Raw genomic sequence first — 16,276 nt, 5'->3', positions numbered from 1 at the left:
ACTCCACAGTTTTTGCATAACAACTTGTTACCGAAACATTTCTCATTTTGAATGATGCTCACTGTCTTTTATGTCATTTTAGACATCATAATTTGCTTCGCTCTAACTTAAATTATGTATTGTTATACCTAATTTTGTTAAGAGGATAACATCAGAACAACTTGGTGGCCTTCTGTTCGTCTGCTTTTACTGTATCTAACTCCACAATTTTTGCATAACAACTTGTTACCGAAACATTTATCATTTTGAAATCGAAACATTTATCATTTTGAATGATGCTCACTGTCTTTTATACCATTTTAGACATCATAATCTACTTCGCTCTAACTTAAATTCTATATTATTATATCTAATTTTGATAAGAGGATAAGATCATGAACATGTGATTGATAAACATTTTAAGGCCTGACAGCGGGTAAACATTGTAGTTAACTAAACAAGGTGAACATAGCTCAAGCTTAGCACAATTTGTTGAGCTAGTCCTAAGCAAGTTAAATCTCATATGTGCTTAGCTCATCTTTTGCTCATTTTCCACCTTGTTTGCTTGACTTGATCTGTAATTCTGGTATGGTTGACTTATTTCTCCATCATTAAAATGATTTCCTCTAAATAGTTAATCATTCGTTTCTGTAGGGTTATTTCCAATCTTTGTTTTCGTGTATTGAGAGATTTTTAGCTAGTCTCTCCTGGTGTGAGACATATAGTATTACCTGGAAGTAGAATCTATTTGGACTAACAAATTCGATTTCACAAAAATTAGCACAGATCAGGTTGACATTTATCTAACAATTTTCAATTTTGAGTGATGATTCGGTTTCAATGATGCATATAATCAAATTCGATCATTAAATTTAGCGATCGAATTTGAATTCGGTCGCTAATATTAGTGATGGAACATGAAAAATGGTCGTTAATTAGCGATTGAATTTGGGTTGGATCGCTAAAATTAGCGATCGAATTCGGGTTCGATAGCTAAATTTACAAATTAGCGATCGAATTGGAATTCGATCGCTAATTTTAGCGATCGAATTTTAGCGATCGAAAATTGATTTTGATCATTAAAATTAGCGATCGAACTCTAAATCGATCGCTAATTTTAGTGACTGAATTCGAAATCGACCGCTAAATTTAGCGACTGAATTCGAAATCGATCGCTAAATCTAATTACGATGAATTTTTTTATGATTTTTTTATCGGTCGTTAATCGAATTTAACAACTGATTAGCGACCGAAAATTTGATCGCTAATCATGTTTTTTTTATATAGGTGGTTGGATCCAATGGATCCAACCGTACTAACGGGACAAATTATAACAAAAAAAATAGCTATGCAACTACAAATCAAAATAGAAGCAAAGTTTGGGAGTCTTATTATAATATCTGATTGTTGTTATGATGTCTCTGGAGCGCTTGCACAAATTGCTTCATTGGAGCTAGGTATGATTTTTTATGGATAAAAAAATCATCGTAATGATATTTAGCGATTGAATTGGAATTTGGTCGCTAATTAGCGACCGAATTGGAATTCGATCGCTAATTAGCGATCGATTTCGAATTTAGTCGCTAAATTTAGCAACTAAATTCGAATTTGATCGCTAAATTTAGCGATCAAATTCAAATTCGATCGCTAATATTAGCGACGGAACATGAAAAATGATCGTTAATTAGCGATCGAATTCGGATTCAGTCGCTAAAATTAGTGACTGAATTCGGGTTCGATCGCTAAAATTAGCGACTGAATTTGAATTCGATCGCTAATTTTAGCGATCGAATTCGAATTTAATCACTAAATTTAGTGACCGAACTCTAAATCGATCGTTAATTTTAGCTACCGAATCCGAATTCGATCGCTAAAATTAGCGACTAAATTTGAAATCGATTGCTAATTAGCGACTGAATTCCAATTCGATCGTTAAGTCTAATTACGATGATTTTTTTATCGGTTGCTAATCGATCGTTAATCAAATTTAACGACCGATTAGCGATCGAAAATTCCAACCGTACTCATTGGACATATTATAACAAAAAAAAAAGCCATGCAACTACAAATCAAAATAGAAGCAAATTTTGGGAGTCCTACTATAATATCTGATTATTGTTATGAAATCTCTAGAGCGCTTGCACAAATTGCTTCATTAGAGCTAGGTATGATTTTTGATCGATAAAAAAATCATCGTAATTAGATTTAGTGACTAAATTGGAATTTGGTCGTTAATTAGCAACCTATTTTGAATTTAGTCGCTAAATTTAGCGATCAAATTCAAATTCGGCCGCTAAATTTATTGATCAAATTCAAATTCGATCGCTAATATTAGCAACAGAACATGAAAAATGATCGTTAATTAGCGACCGAATTCGGGTTTAGTCGCTAAAATTAGCGATTGAATTCGGGTTCGATCGCTAAAATTAGCGACCAAATTCGAATTCGATCACTAAATTTAGCGACCGAACTCTAACTCGGTCGAATCCGAATTCGATCGTTAAATTTAGCGACTAAATTCGAAATCGATCGCTAATTAGCGATCGAATTCCAATTCGGTTGCTAAATCTAATTACGATGATAATCGGTCGCTAATCGATCGTTAATCAAATTTAACGACCGATTAGTGACCGAAAAATTCGATCGCTAATCATGTTTTTTTTGTAGTGATAGGTGGTTAGATCCAACCGTATTAACTGGACAGATTATAACAAAAAAAAATAGCTATGCAACTACAAATCAAAATTGAAGCAAAGTTTGGAAGTCCTACTATAATATCTAATTGTTGTTATGATGTCTTTGGAGCGCTTGCACAAATTGCTTCACTAGAGCTAGGTATGATTTTTAATTTTTCTCAAACTCAAATAAAATAATTTTTAGAGAGATATATATATATAATAAATATTTTATTTGATTTAATGCAGTTTGTTGATGGATCAAAGGCAAGATTTTAGATGAAACTTTACTTATAAAAAAAAGATAAATAAATTTATTAATAGATGAATTATTTTTATTAGAATTACTAATTTATTAGCGATCGAATTCGAATTAAGTCACTAAATTTAGTGATCGAATTTTAAATCGGTCGAATCCGAATTCGATCACTAAATTTAGTGACTAAATTCGAAATCGATCACTAATTAACGACCGAATTCCAATTCGGTCGCTAAATCTAATTACGATGATTTTTTTATCGGTCGCTAATCGATCGTTAATCAAATTTAACGACCGATTAGCGACCGAAAATTCGATCGCTAATCATGTTTTTTTTTTTAATGATAGGTGGTTGGATCCAATGGATCCAACCGTACTAACTGGACAGATTATAACAAAAAAAAAAGCTATGCAACTACAAATCAAAATTGAAGCAAAGTTTGGGAGTCCTACTATAATATCTGATTGTTGTTATGATGTCTCTGGAGCGCTTGCACAAATTGCTTCACTAGAGCTAGGTATGATTTTTAATTTTTCTCAAACTCAAATAAAATAATTTTTAGATATATATATATATATATATATATATATATAAATATTTTATTTGATTTAATGCAGTTTGTTGATGGATCAAAGGCAAGATTTTAGATGAAACTTTACTTATAAAAAAAGATAAATAAATTTATTAATAGATGAATTATTTTTATTAGAATTACTAATTTATTAGCAATCGAATTTGAATTAAGTCACTAAATTTAGTGATCGAATTCTAAATCGGTCGAATCCGAATTCGATCACTAAATTTAGTGACTAAATTCGAAATCGATCACTAATTAACGACCGAATTCCAATTCGGTCGCTAAATCTAATTACGATGATTTTTTTATCGGTCGTTAATCGATCGTTAATCAAATTTAACGACCGATTAGCGACCGAAAATTCGATCGCTAATCATGTTTTTTTTTGTAATGATAGGTGGTTGGATCCAATGGATCCAACCGTACTAACTGAACAGATTATAACAAAAAAAAAAAAAGCTATGCAACTTCAAATCAAAATTGAAGCAAAGTTTGGGAGTCCTATTATAATATCTTATTGTTGTTATGATGTCTCTGGAGCGCTTGCACAAATTGCTTCACTAGAGCTAGGTATGATTTTTAATTTTTCTCAAACTCAAATAAAATAATTTTTAGATATATATATATATATATATAATAAATATTTTATTTGATTTAATGCAGTTTGTTGATGGATCAAAGGCAAGATTTTAGATGAAACTTTACCTATAAAAAAAAGTTAAATAAATTTATTAATAGATGAATTATTTTTATTAGAATTACTAATTTATTAGCGATCGAATTCGAATTCAGTCACTAAATTTAGTGATCGAATTCTAAATCGGTCGAATCCGAATTCGATCACTAAATTTAGTGACTAAATTCGAAATCGATCACTAATTAACGACCGAATTCCAATTCGGTCGCTAAATCTAATTACGATGATTTTTTTATCGGTCGCTAATCGATCGTTAATCAAATTTAATGACCGATTAGCGACCGAAAATTCGATCGCTAATCATGTTTTTTTTGTAATGATAGGTGGTTGGATCCAATGGATCCAACCGTACTAACTGGACAGATTATAACAAAAGAAAAAGCTATGCAACTACAAATCAAAATTGAAGCAAAGTTTGGGAGTCCTACTATAATATCTGATTGTTGTTATGATGTCTCTGGAGCGCTTGCACAAATTGTTTTACTAGAGCTAGGTATGTTTTTTTGTGGATAAAAAATTATCGTAATTAGACTTAGTGACCGAATTGGAATTCGGTCGCTAATTAGCGACCGATTTTGAATTTAGTCGCTAAATTTAGCGACCAAATTCAAATTTGGTCGCTAAATTAGCGACAGAACATGAAAAATGGTCGTTAATTAGCGATCGAATTCAGGTTCAGTCGCTAAAATTAGCGACTGAATTCGGGTTTGATCGCCATCATAATTTGCTTTGCTCTAACTTAAATTCTGCATTGTTATACCTAATTTTGATAAGAGGATAACATCAGAACAACTTGGTGGCTTTCTGTTAGTCTGCTTTTGCTGTATCTAACTCCACAGTTTTTGCATAACAACTTGTTACCGAAACATTTATCATTTTGAAACCGAAACATTTTTCATTTTGAATGATGCTCACTGTCTTTTATGCCATTTTAGACATCATAATCTACTTCGCTCTAACTTAAATTCTGTATTATTATATCTAATTTTGATAAGAGGATAAGATCATGAACATGTGATTGATAAACATTTTAAGGCCTGACATCGGGTAAACATTGTAGTTAACTAAACAAGGTGAACATAGCTCAAGCTTAGCACAATTTGTTGAGCTAGTCCTAAGCAAGTTAAATCTCATATGTTCTTAGCTTATCTTTTGCTCATTTTCCCCCTTGTTTGCTTGACTTGATCCTGTAATTCTGGTATGATTGACTTATTTCTCCATCATTAAAATGATTCCCTCTAAATAGTTAATCCTTTGTTTCTGTAGAGTTATTTCCAATCTTTGTTTTCATATATTGAGAGATTTTTAGCTAGCCTCTCTTGGCGTGAGACATACAGTATTACCAATCTATTTGGACTAACAAATTCGGTTTCACAAAAATTAGTGTTCCGGGTGTTATCTTACCCAAGTCCTCCTTATCACCCGAGTCAGATCACCTAGGTCCTGCTCTCTTACAACCTTACCACCCACATGCAGATGGGACATGCAATCTAATAATTATATCTTTTCTGACATTCTTATTACTGCCGACGGGACATATTCAACCTTACCACCCACATGCAGATGGGACATGCAATCTAATAATTATATCTTTTCTGACATTCTTATTACTGCCGACGGGACATATTCATTAATTAAGATGGGACAGGACCATCACCCCTCCATGATATATACGACCACTCCACACTCCGCGCAGGTATGCGATATTCGCCTCACACCTCTCATTTTATTATGTTGCTGCTTGCCCAGCTTTCTCCTATATCGTCTAACTTGAGCATCGGAGTGGTCGCGCCAGGGCACCTCTGGCCTTCCCTCTCACGCTCTTTTCATGTTTACATGTCCCCTCCTTTGGTGTCGAAGGCTGGTCGTCGGTGATTTGTCCGGAAGTGGATTTCAACCGGAACATAATTTGGCGCCATCTGTGGGAACATACAACGTCCGGATTTGAAACGCCAATGGACGATCCTCATCGACCTCCTCCCCTCACTATGACGCAGGAAGATTTTGATAGGGCGGTGGCCTCTGCCGTCCTAGCGCTCTCCAGACAGCAGCCGGAAGCGCCGGTCTCTCATTCACGACTTCCCTCCCTTTCCGCGGAGGCTCCGCCGGCGCCGATCCGCAAGCTGTTCGAATTTGCAGAATCCCACCAAAGCCAGGCCCATCAGAGCCCAACCCACCAGGCCCAGTCCCCTCAGGCTCAAGCCCATCCGACCCCGGCCCACCAGGCTCAGGCCCAGGCCCGACCCTACATCGACGCTACACATCTCAGGCCGATGCAGATGGCAAGGACTTAATCAGGCCATGGAACGCCACGCATCCCAGCCTTACTACACTTAACGCCCCTGAGCGCCAAGCATCACTGTACGTCTTATTGAATTTCCTATACTTAATACTAGTGATACTTCTACAGGTCCTCCCCACGCCAAGACTTTTCGGCCATTCGACGCTACTCTCCCGACTCAGACATAGTCGCGGATTGAGCCAATTTAGGTCTCGGACCTACTCCACCGACATAATTAGGTCTCAGACCTACTCCATCGACTCTGCATAGGTCTCGGACCTACTCCACCGACATAATTAGGTCTCGGACCTACTCCATCGACTCTGCATAGGTCTCGGACCTACTCCACCGACATAATTAGGTCTCGGACCTACTCCATCGACTCTGCATAGGTCTCGGACCTACTCCACCGACATAATTAGGTCTCGGACCTACTCAATCGACTCTGCTTAGGTCTCAGACCTACTCCATCGACAAACTTAGGTCTCAGACCTACGCCATCGACACTACTCTCCCGACTCAGACATAGTCGGGATCGAGCTCAAATTCAACCTCTGAGCCTCTCTACAGGCCTCTTGGCCTCATTCATTCAATGGCTCAGTTAATCTCATGAGCACTCGGTTTCTCTGCCGCCATCTCAGCTTCGACTTCATTCATGCAGGGGCTCTGCTTAGCCAGTCGGCCATTCTGCTTAGTCATTCGGCCACTCTGCGCAGTCATTCGGCCACTCTGCTCAGTCATTCGGCCATTCTACGCAGTCAGTCGGCCACTCTGCTCAGTCAGTCGGCCATTCTGCTTAGTCATTCGGCCACTCTGCGCAGTCATTCGGTCACTCTGCTCAGTCATTCAGCCATTCTACGCAGTCAGTCGGCCACTCTGCTCAGTCAGTCGGCCATTCTGCATAGTCATTCGGCCAGTCGGCCACTCTGTTCAGTCAGTCAGCAACCCTGCGACTCTGCACTCTGCAACTCTGCAACTCTGCACTCCGCGACTCTGCACTTTGCGACCCTGCGACTCTGCAACTCTGCACTCTGCCCACTCTATGCAGCCTCACTCAGCCTTACTCGACAACTCTGTCGACTCGGCCACATGGCCACTCGGCGACTTTGACAGTCCGCCCACTCTGTCACTCATCCAGGCTGCTCAGTCACTCATCCAAGTCTCTAAGCCACGCATCCAGGCTACTCCATCTCTTATCCAAGTCACTCAGCCATCCAGCTAAGTATTTCGATCATCTCATCCTGTGCCGGCATCTCATCTCGGCGTCACACCTCAATACCTCAATATAACTGATGAGCATACTTCCTCCCGAGTCCTCCATATACTCTCTGGTCTCGGACCATCTCCATCGACAATTACCCTCTTTAGGGTTCAGTCTATCCTGACTTGGCATGCTGAGGTATTCTAATTCTGAACCATCACTGCCTCTATCCTCTCGGACTCCAGGTGTCACTCCCTCCCTTAACTTGGTCATATTGATTCTATTAATTTTCTTTCAGCATAGCTGATAAGATCAGCACGACAGATTATACAAAGTTATATGCACAAAACTCTGCAGTACACAGTCACTCGCCTCGCCTCACTCGAACAACTCCTCTCCCACCCTACTTATATTTGAGAGGAATCTAACCAGTCGGTAGCTTTGTTTATAGGCGTTCTCGTACGCCTAGCATTGGTGATCGGTCTCTTGACCTCTAATAGATACCACAGGCTTGAATCCGAGCTACTCTAACCTTTGCAGGAAACTCGGGATCCAGAGGGAGCAACCGCCTTGACACTTATGGCTAATGGCTAAAGCTCAAGTACGGTCGACTCCTCTACAACTCTTCGACCGACTCTAAATTTTATGGCCGACCTCACGCGTGCTCATCGCCATACCGCGCAACTGACGTGGCGAAAGGTACAAGGTCACGTGTCCTTCGCTGATCGCTACTTCTCCACTCATCATGATTATCCAGCTATTCGAGTCACTAAATCGGACTTTGATACGGATCAGACTCGAGCAATGACTCGGTCTAGTCAGTCCGACTTATGCTCCCTTCGACTAGACTAGCGGGGAGGCTTATGTTCCGGGAATAACCCATGGGGGCCCCTAGTTTGACTCGAGTCCGATCCTGGTCCCTCCCGCAAGTCCGGTCAGCCACAACCACAGTCTCGATTGACCCGGTTCTCTCTCCCTACTTCAAAAAAACCGAATCACCCCTCCGTCTCCTTCATGGCTGAATAGCCCATTCGGCCACTCGGCCATTCGGCCATGTCCCCATTCGGCCACGGCCATTCCCCATTCGGCCACTCGGCCATTTGGCCACTTGGCCATTCGGCCACTCGGCCATTCGGCCATGTGCCCATTCGGTCATGTCCTCATTCGGCCGAATCCTCCATTCGGTCATGGCCATTCGGCCACTCGGCCACTCGGCCACTCGGCCACTCGGCCACTCGGCCACTCGGCCACTCGGCCATTCGGCCATGTGCCCATTCGGCCATGTCCTCATTCGGCCGAATCCTCCATTCGGTCATGTTCTCATTCGGCTCTGCCATTCGGCCATTCGGCCACTTGGCCATTCGACCATTCGGTCACTCGGCCATTCGGCCATTCGGCCACTCGGCCATTCGGTCATTCGGTCACTCGGCCATTCGGCCATGTTTTGCCCTGTGATAACCCTAGATTTGCTATGCAATGTCACGATAGGGTTTCAAATTAGAATTTATAAATTTATCGAAAACCCATAATAGATTCAAATAAATGAGTATAGGGGCCTCGAGTCGTGTTTTTCCAAGGACTAGTAGAAAATCGTCTAATTCGAGCTTGGGTATGTCGTGTTTTTGGGGTTTTCACTATAAAATGGGGGTTTTGTATTTTTGAAATGAAATGCAAATTAAAATCGGTAAATAAGTGAAAAATGCAAAAAAATGAAACTATAAAACGAAGGTATCAAAGTAAACCTAAAATGTAATTCGATGCGCCGTAAGAGAATGAAACCTACTCTAGTTATACTCTAAGGCAATTCCTAAAATGCAATGGAAAAGGCTTAAACTAGGTTAACCTAAATCAACACATTGGCACACCACTAATGTGGCACAGAACAGTGGTGGAGTAGTAACAAGAAGAAAAATAAAAAGAAGCTATCTAATGCTAAACGAAATCTAAGCAAGATCTAAGGTAATAGCGAAATTGCAACGAATGGCATAAACTAAGCTATCCTAAATTAACAAATTGGCAAACGGCATGATATGGGAAGGTTTTGGCACGGCACAGTAGCTGTTCAAAGTTTCATGAAACAAAGAGGCATAGTATCGAATTGCAAGCTCAAATCCGAGAATCACAGCTAACTAAACCAAACAAACTTGACTAACACAAGGAATTAACCTCAGAAATCAATTTAGGATTCGAAGGACTGATTAACAGGGATTAAAAACAAAATTCAGCAATGCAACAGCAGCAAAATCAGAAATAAAAACTAGAAACAGAAAAACTTCTTCGATCCTCCCCTTTTCGATTGTTCATCCTCAATTGGGTGTCAAACCAGCAGGTGAATCCACAATGTGGCTTCACTGATTCACGTGGAGCTCCAAACTGGTTGTTAGGGTCGTTTTCTCGCGTGCCGGAGCCCAGAAAATCGAAGAAACCCTCTCCGATTATAAACAGAGCTCGGCACGGCACTGTTTTCAGTTGGCAAAATCGGAAATCGCTCCTCCTCCTTGCACCGGTGAAGTTACTGACCCCGTGGATGTGTTCCGCAGCCTTCAGAGAACCCCTCTTCAGCTTGCAGCTTCGAATTTCTCAGCGCCTCGCCGGAACAAGCAAGAACAGGGCTCGACGCCGCCGGAAGAACCCCCGCCGTCGCGCGCCGTCCGGTCGCCGGATTATACCCAATCAACCGGCTTCGTAGTCTTCGTGGATCAAGGAATGCAATGGAACAGGTTTGGGAGGAAGAGGGCGCCCGTGGAGTTACGTCGTGCGGCAGGGCAGACGCGCGGCGGGGAACGAAGAACAGTCCGCGATACCCTGTTCATTAAGCTTTGTTTAAATACCGAATACCCTGATTAATCATCAAATCCTGGCCGTCCGTTTTGAATCTGATGATCTGAACTTGATCTAGGGCGTTAGGGTTTGCGAAAAATTCTGGAATTTTGATCGGGCTCGATCTAGATCATGTCCTCCATATTGGCTTGATCAATTTGGCAAATTTGACTCGATTTGATCTTGGTTGAGCTCGAACTTGACCCGATTTGAGCCCTAAAATCAAATAAACTCAATTAATGTAAAATTTACCATCAAATCATAGAAATTATAATAAAATCTTCAATTATACCGCATGACACAAATATAATCAAATTAATTCATTTAACGATTATTTTCATATAAAAATCCAGAATTGAATTGATTAAAAATTGCATAAAAACCTTGACTCATCACCCTGCTCTGCGCTGCTCCGTCTGTTATGCGTGGTGCGCTGTCTGCGCGAGCGACGCATGTGCCAGAGGCACCGTTGCAGGCTCTGCGTGCCCTGCTCTGCGCTGCTCCATCTGCTATGCGTGGTGCGCTATCGAGTCACTGAGTGGCCGGATCGCCAGCCGGCCACCGCCCTTGCCCTTCAAACCTCCCATCAAGCCGAATCGCCGGATCACCCCACAGTGCCCTGACATATCCCATCATGACTCTGACAAGCCCACACCCCCATTTATTACCGCCATCCTTCTGGCACCCGCATGGGCCATGACAAGATGACTACTTACCAGCGATGGGACAAGAAACTTGATTGTCCCTGACACTTCATTAATCATGATGGGACATCCTCTTAATGGTGACGTGATAGGTACACGCTCATCTCTCCTTAAAACGACCACTCCCCTCGGCAGGTATCTCTCTGAACTCTCTGGGAACTCCTCTACTTTCTAAACGCTCAAGCTCACTATTGTTCATCTTCTTCCTCCCGCCGTGTTTGACTTGAGCGTCGGAGTGGTCGCGCCAGGGCACCCCCCTGGCCTTCCTACTCACGCCTTCTCTGTTCTCAGGTCCAGGAGTCAGAGGCGCACCAGACCCTTCGTCCTGTTCCACGCAAGCCCCGACGAAGGTCCCGACGACCTTGAAGCTCCCATCACCCTCAGCTCCCCCTCCTGCTCCACTCCCACGGCGAGGAAGGTCCAGGAGTCAGAGGCGCACCAGACCCTTCGTCCTGTTCCACGCCAGCCCCGACGAAGGTCCCGACGACCTTGAAGCTCCCATCACCCTCAGCTCCCCCTCCTGCTCCACTCCCACGGCGAGAAAGGTCCGGTGACGTGTCCGGAAGCGGATTTCAACCGGAACATAATTTGGCGCCGTCAATTATCTCTATCGTGCCCTGCATCTCTCGAAGTCCTGTCTCTCTCTCTCTTAGTCTCATCATTAAATAGTCGTCACCTCAGACATAAACCCCGCCGCATATACCGGGCTGACTCGGGTTCACTCGCACTTTAATCTAGTCAGTCAGACTCACGCTTCCTTCGACTAGACTAGCGGGGAGACTTATGTTACGGGTGTTATCTTACCCAAGTCCTCCTTATCACCCGAGTCAGATCACCTAGGTCCTTCTCTCTTACAGCCTTACCACCTACATGTACATGCAGATGGGACATGCAATCTAATAATTATATCTTTTCTGACATTCTTATTACTGTCGACGGGACATATTCAACCTTACCACCCACATGCAGATGGGACATGCAATCTAATAATTATATCTTTTCTGACATTCTTATTACTGCCGACGGGACATATTCATTAATTAAGATGGGACAGGACCATCACCCCTCCATGATATATACGACCACTCCACACTCCGCGCAGGTATGCGATATTCGCCTCACACCTCTCATTTTATTATGTTGCTGCTTGCCCAGCTTTCTCCTATATCGTCTAACTTGAGCATCGGAGTGGTCGCGCCAGGGCACCTCTGGCCTTCCCTCTCACGCTCTTTTCATGTTTATAGGTCCCCTCCTTTGGTGTCGAAGGCTGGTCGTCGGTGATTTGTCCGGAAGCGGATTTCAACCGGAACAATTAGCACAGATCAAGTTGGCATTTATCTAACAATTTTTAATTGAGTGATGGAATGGTTTCAATGATGCATATAATCAAATATGCATTTCTTGCAGCTGGAGGCATATCTACAGGGTGCCCATGCCACATCCTTTAACGGAACAGCAATGCTATGCAAGTCGATTCCTGTTTCAATGTTTTTGTCAGAAAAGATGATAATGATTGTTGTTCATGTTACAATTATATTGTAATTATTACAATAATGAACAACAATGCTATGCAAGTCAATGATATTTTTTATTTTAGAGTTGCTATAACAACTGCGATATTACAATTATATTGTAATTATTATAATGTGTTAAAGTAAGTTATTATTTTTAGTTCAATTTGATTAAAAATATTATACATATAATATTTTTATATTAAATTTTTTCTTTCAACTTGGCCAAAATTATTTAAAACTTGATTAAAATTATTTTAAAATAATTTTACAGATACTTTAAAGCTATTGTAGTAATTATTCCATAGCTATTTAAATATTATAGTAGTCATTACATAACTCATATATTATTATAACATTTCAATCATTAAATAATTACTATATTATTTTTGCCCAATCCTTAGCTATGAGTTATAAAAGCAAAATTCTTCTTCTATATGTATCAATCTGCATGACTGCATCTCTGCGTCACCAAAAAGAAAGCTACACGGAAAAACAAATAAATAAAAGGCTGTGTTAGAAACGAAAAAACAAAATGCATTTACATATATATCAAGGAGTTAGTTAAACACATACCAATAATTTTTATTTTTTGTAATAATTTACCAGATGAATGAAACACACGCAAGAACATATATATATTCCTCGCATGGAATTAATTAATTACTTCGTAAACTTTCCACCAAAATGTTAGGCCCACTACTAGTTATAATAATATATGTCTGGGCTTCAGGCAGACTAGTACTAGTTAGGCCGTGCCAAGCCCAGCAGAACCCAGGACTACTGGGCTGAGGTATTTTTAATTTCATCATATAAATGTTAAAATATCTATATAATAGACAAAAACGACAATTAAAGCTATATTATTTTAAAGGAACATGATACATGAATATTGTGTGTCTTACACATGATTAAGTTGCATGAGTTTTCCAAAGAAAAAAAATGCATTTCAAAACTATTTACTATTTTAATTTCTTGCAGCCATATCTGCTAAATTTCAGATTTTACTGAAACCATTCCAAATATCTTGTGTTATATTTCCAATAAAATTTCCGTGCAATTCATCTCCTATCATGTTTAATCAAGCCATGCTACCCAATTAAAGTGTCTTGAGTTTGTAAAATGTATACCATCAAATATGGTGGCCTAAGAAAATCAGATGACATGTTCACTCTAAGTTCTGGTACACGAACTTATCAACTGCAAGTTATATAAAAAGTATGAAAAACTCACAATTTGTAAACTATCTATGCATGAATATTCTTTAGTTAATAGATCAAATTTTATGGGTCTTTGAAGTGATTAACCAATGGAAAAGCTAGAAATTAGCATAAACTATCTTAAGAGGGGACTAAAATACCTGAAACTATCCATCAGGATTTGTGACAAAATCTAGCAAACCACAACAATTCCACGATTTTGAACGATGCACCACCAGCGGAGCGCTATGCTAGACCTGCATAGCACGAGATATTCCCTAATCAGTACATTAATTCAAGAAAAGCAAGAGAAGTAGCACAACCACAAGAGTCCAACTCTAGCACCTTGGTCGCCGGTAATGTCTTGTCTCCTCCAGCAATTTGACGGCCATTTCCACTGTGTTTAACGACATCAAGGACTTCTGCTGCTGTCGCGATGCGGAATCTCTTCAAGAACAGTAGTAACTTGACTTATCTCATCAGTCAAACCAGTGTCATTATCGACGAATATGGCTGATTCCTCAGCAGTTTTTGAGTTCCCCCTTTCAGATTCGGCTAATTCATCTGATTTAGCGGCGATTCATCTTTCGGCAGAAAAGCTACTTCCGTTGCCGTAGGAGCCAACTCCGGCTCATCTTCCTCGATCAATTCCTCGGCTTCAAGATTCTCCGAATTCTTGTTCGCAACATCATCGACAGCTTCCGATCCAGACCACTCTTTAGAGGATAAAGAGTAATAGCTCTCTACGAAGGGCGAAGTTGCGACAGAGCAAAATGCAGAGTAATCGTCGTGATGGGTTTAGGAAGAGGAGAGAAATAGAGCCACGTTGTCACGCACGTGAAGGGATGTACGCGCCACGTCAGTAGGCGCGCACAACTCGTGCAGGAAAAGTCGTGTATATATATATATAATAAGTCGTGTATGTACGCGCCACGTCAGTACTGCACGACTCTATTTACTCTTCTGCAAAGGTGGAATCCGCCACCTTAGCGGTCCCACACGATCAGTCCCATGACCATTTATAAGGAGGTAAATCGAGACTTGATTGGGATTTTCCCAACGCGTGTGCAAGTGGAGCCGCGCTGGCAGCAAAAAAAAAATCATGCTCGCCCAAAACAAAAACTCTTAAATCCCACGATCGCCTCTCTGTCCGTCGCCGAGGTTAGGCTTTCCGCCTCCGCAGTGGCCCGTCGCTACTCTGCGGCTTTGCTCTCCCAGTCGTCCAACTCCAAGAGGGAAGAGTCTTTCGGATCCTGACAACGTGCTTCAGAGTCAACACTTGTGAATCCCTGCACTTGGTTCCATATCACTTGCAACTAGAACAATCGCGTCCCTGAGTGTAGGCCTTCTTTTGCCTTTTTTTTTGTTTTCCTGTTGACCTTATGAGTTAGCTTTTGGTTTCTCTTAATTTTGGAACTTTGTCCTAATCTGACAGGGGTAAGATAGTTGCACTTAGAGCATCCACAACGCTGATACGTTATAACACCACTATTAATAATAAAATAATTAAAAAAAATTGTATGTGGACCCCACTGCCCACATGAACGCGTTCAAACTATTGAATGCGTTCATGTGGCTGCCATTGCCACATGGGCAAGCACTGCTGACTCATCCTCTCTCTCTCTTTGTTATTAAAACACCATTAATCTGCGTTGCATATGCTCTTAGTGGCATATTGCCGATTCCACTGACCTAATAGGCGATCAATATACATGTGAAATTTTTTAGATATGATCAGCCCATTTTGAGATATTAGAATGAGCCCATTATTTTGATTCGTTCATTGTCGACTGATCCTAAAAAATTTCACACGTAATAAGATTCGTTCTCCTATTCATATCCTCGTTAAGTAATAAGTAACTCATGATCGGATAAGCACTGGCGGCTGCATCTTGAGTTGTTGGTATTCTACCATATTCTTGAACTCCATCGTAACACAGGGCCTTGGCTATGAACTGATATGGTTCTTTAGCTTCCTTTGCGAAGCTTATTAAACTCTCATCATAAGCGTAGAATCTTACGATCAGTTTTTCCTTATACCATAGAAGAGCTTCATCATAAAGAAAGAATTTCTTATACTTAAAGCATGCAGCAGCTGAGGCTACTATGTCCATTGTCGACTGGTTGTTTCCTTCTTCCTCTTGATGACTGTTGGCAAATTAAGACTATTAAACTTCGAGCTAAATCACCCTAGCTCATGGAAATGCAATATACCTGAGTGGTAGATTCTACCACGGAAGTCCATAAAGGCTGGTAGATAAAAGACATAATCCTCGTATGCGGACACTAGCCTGATTATTAAATCCTCATACGTACCTAGCTTTTTGAGCCCAAATAGCAAATTCATTTAAGAGAAAACCAAGGTCACAAGC

The 16,276-nt window shown here is 40.8% G+C and overlaps 1 pseudogene; it reads right to left on the bottom strand.

Annotated features, from left to right (window-relative positions):
- Window positions 1-13,901: 13,901 nt before the first annotated feature.
- On the bottom strand, window positions 13,902-14,696 carry LOC141814503 (uncharacterized; annotated as a pseudogene).
- Window positions 14,697-16,276: the final 1,580 nt, after the last annotated feature.

This window comes from Curcuma longa, chromosome 1 (genome assembly GCF_044706935.1).
Source record: "Curcuma longa cultivar G26 ecotype Majalengka, Jawa Barat chromosome 1, ITB_CL_G26_1.1, whole genome shotgun sequence".
NCBI classification, from domain to species: Eukaryota; Viridiplantae; Streptophyta; class Magnoliopsida; order Zingiberales; family Zingiberaceae; genus Curcuma; species Curcuma longa.
This window is presented reverse-complemented; position numbering and strand designations above follow the sequence as displayed.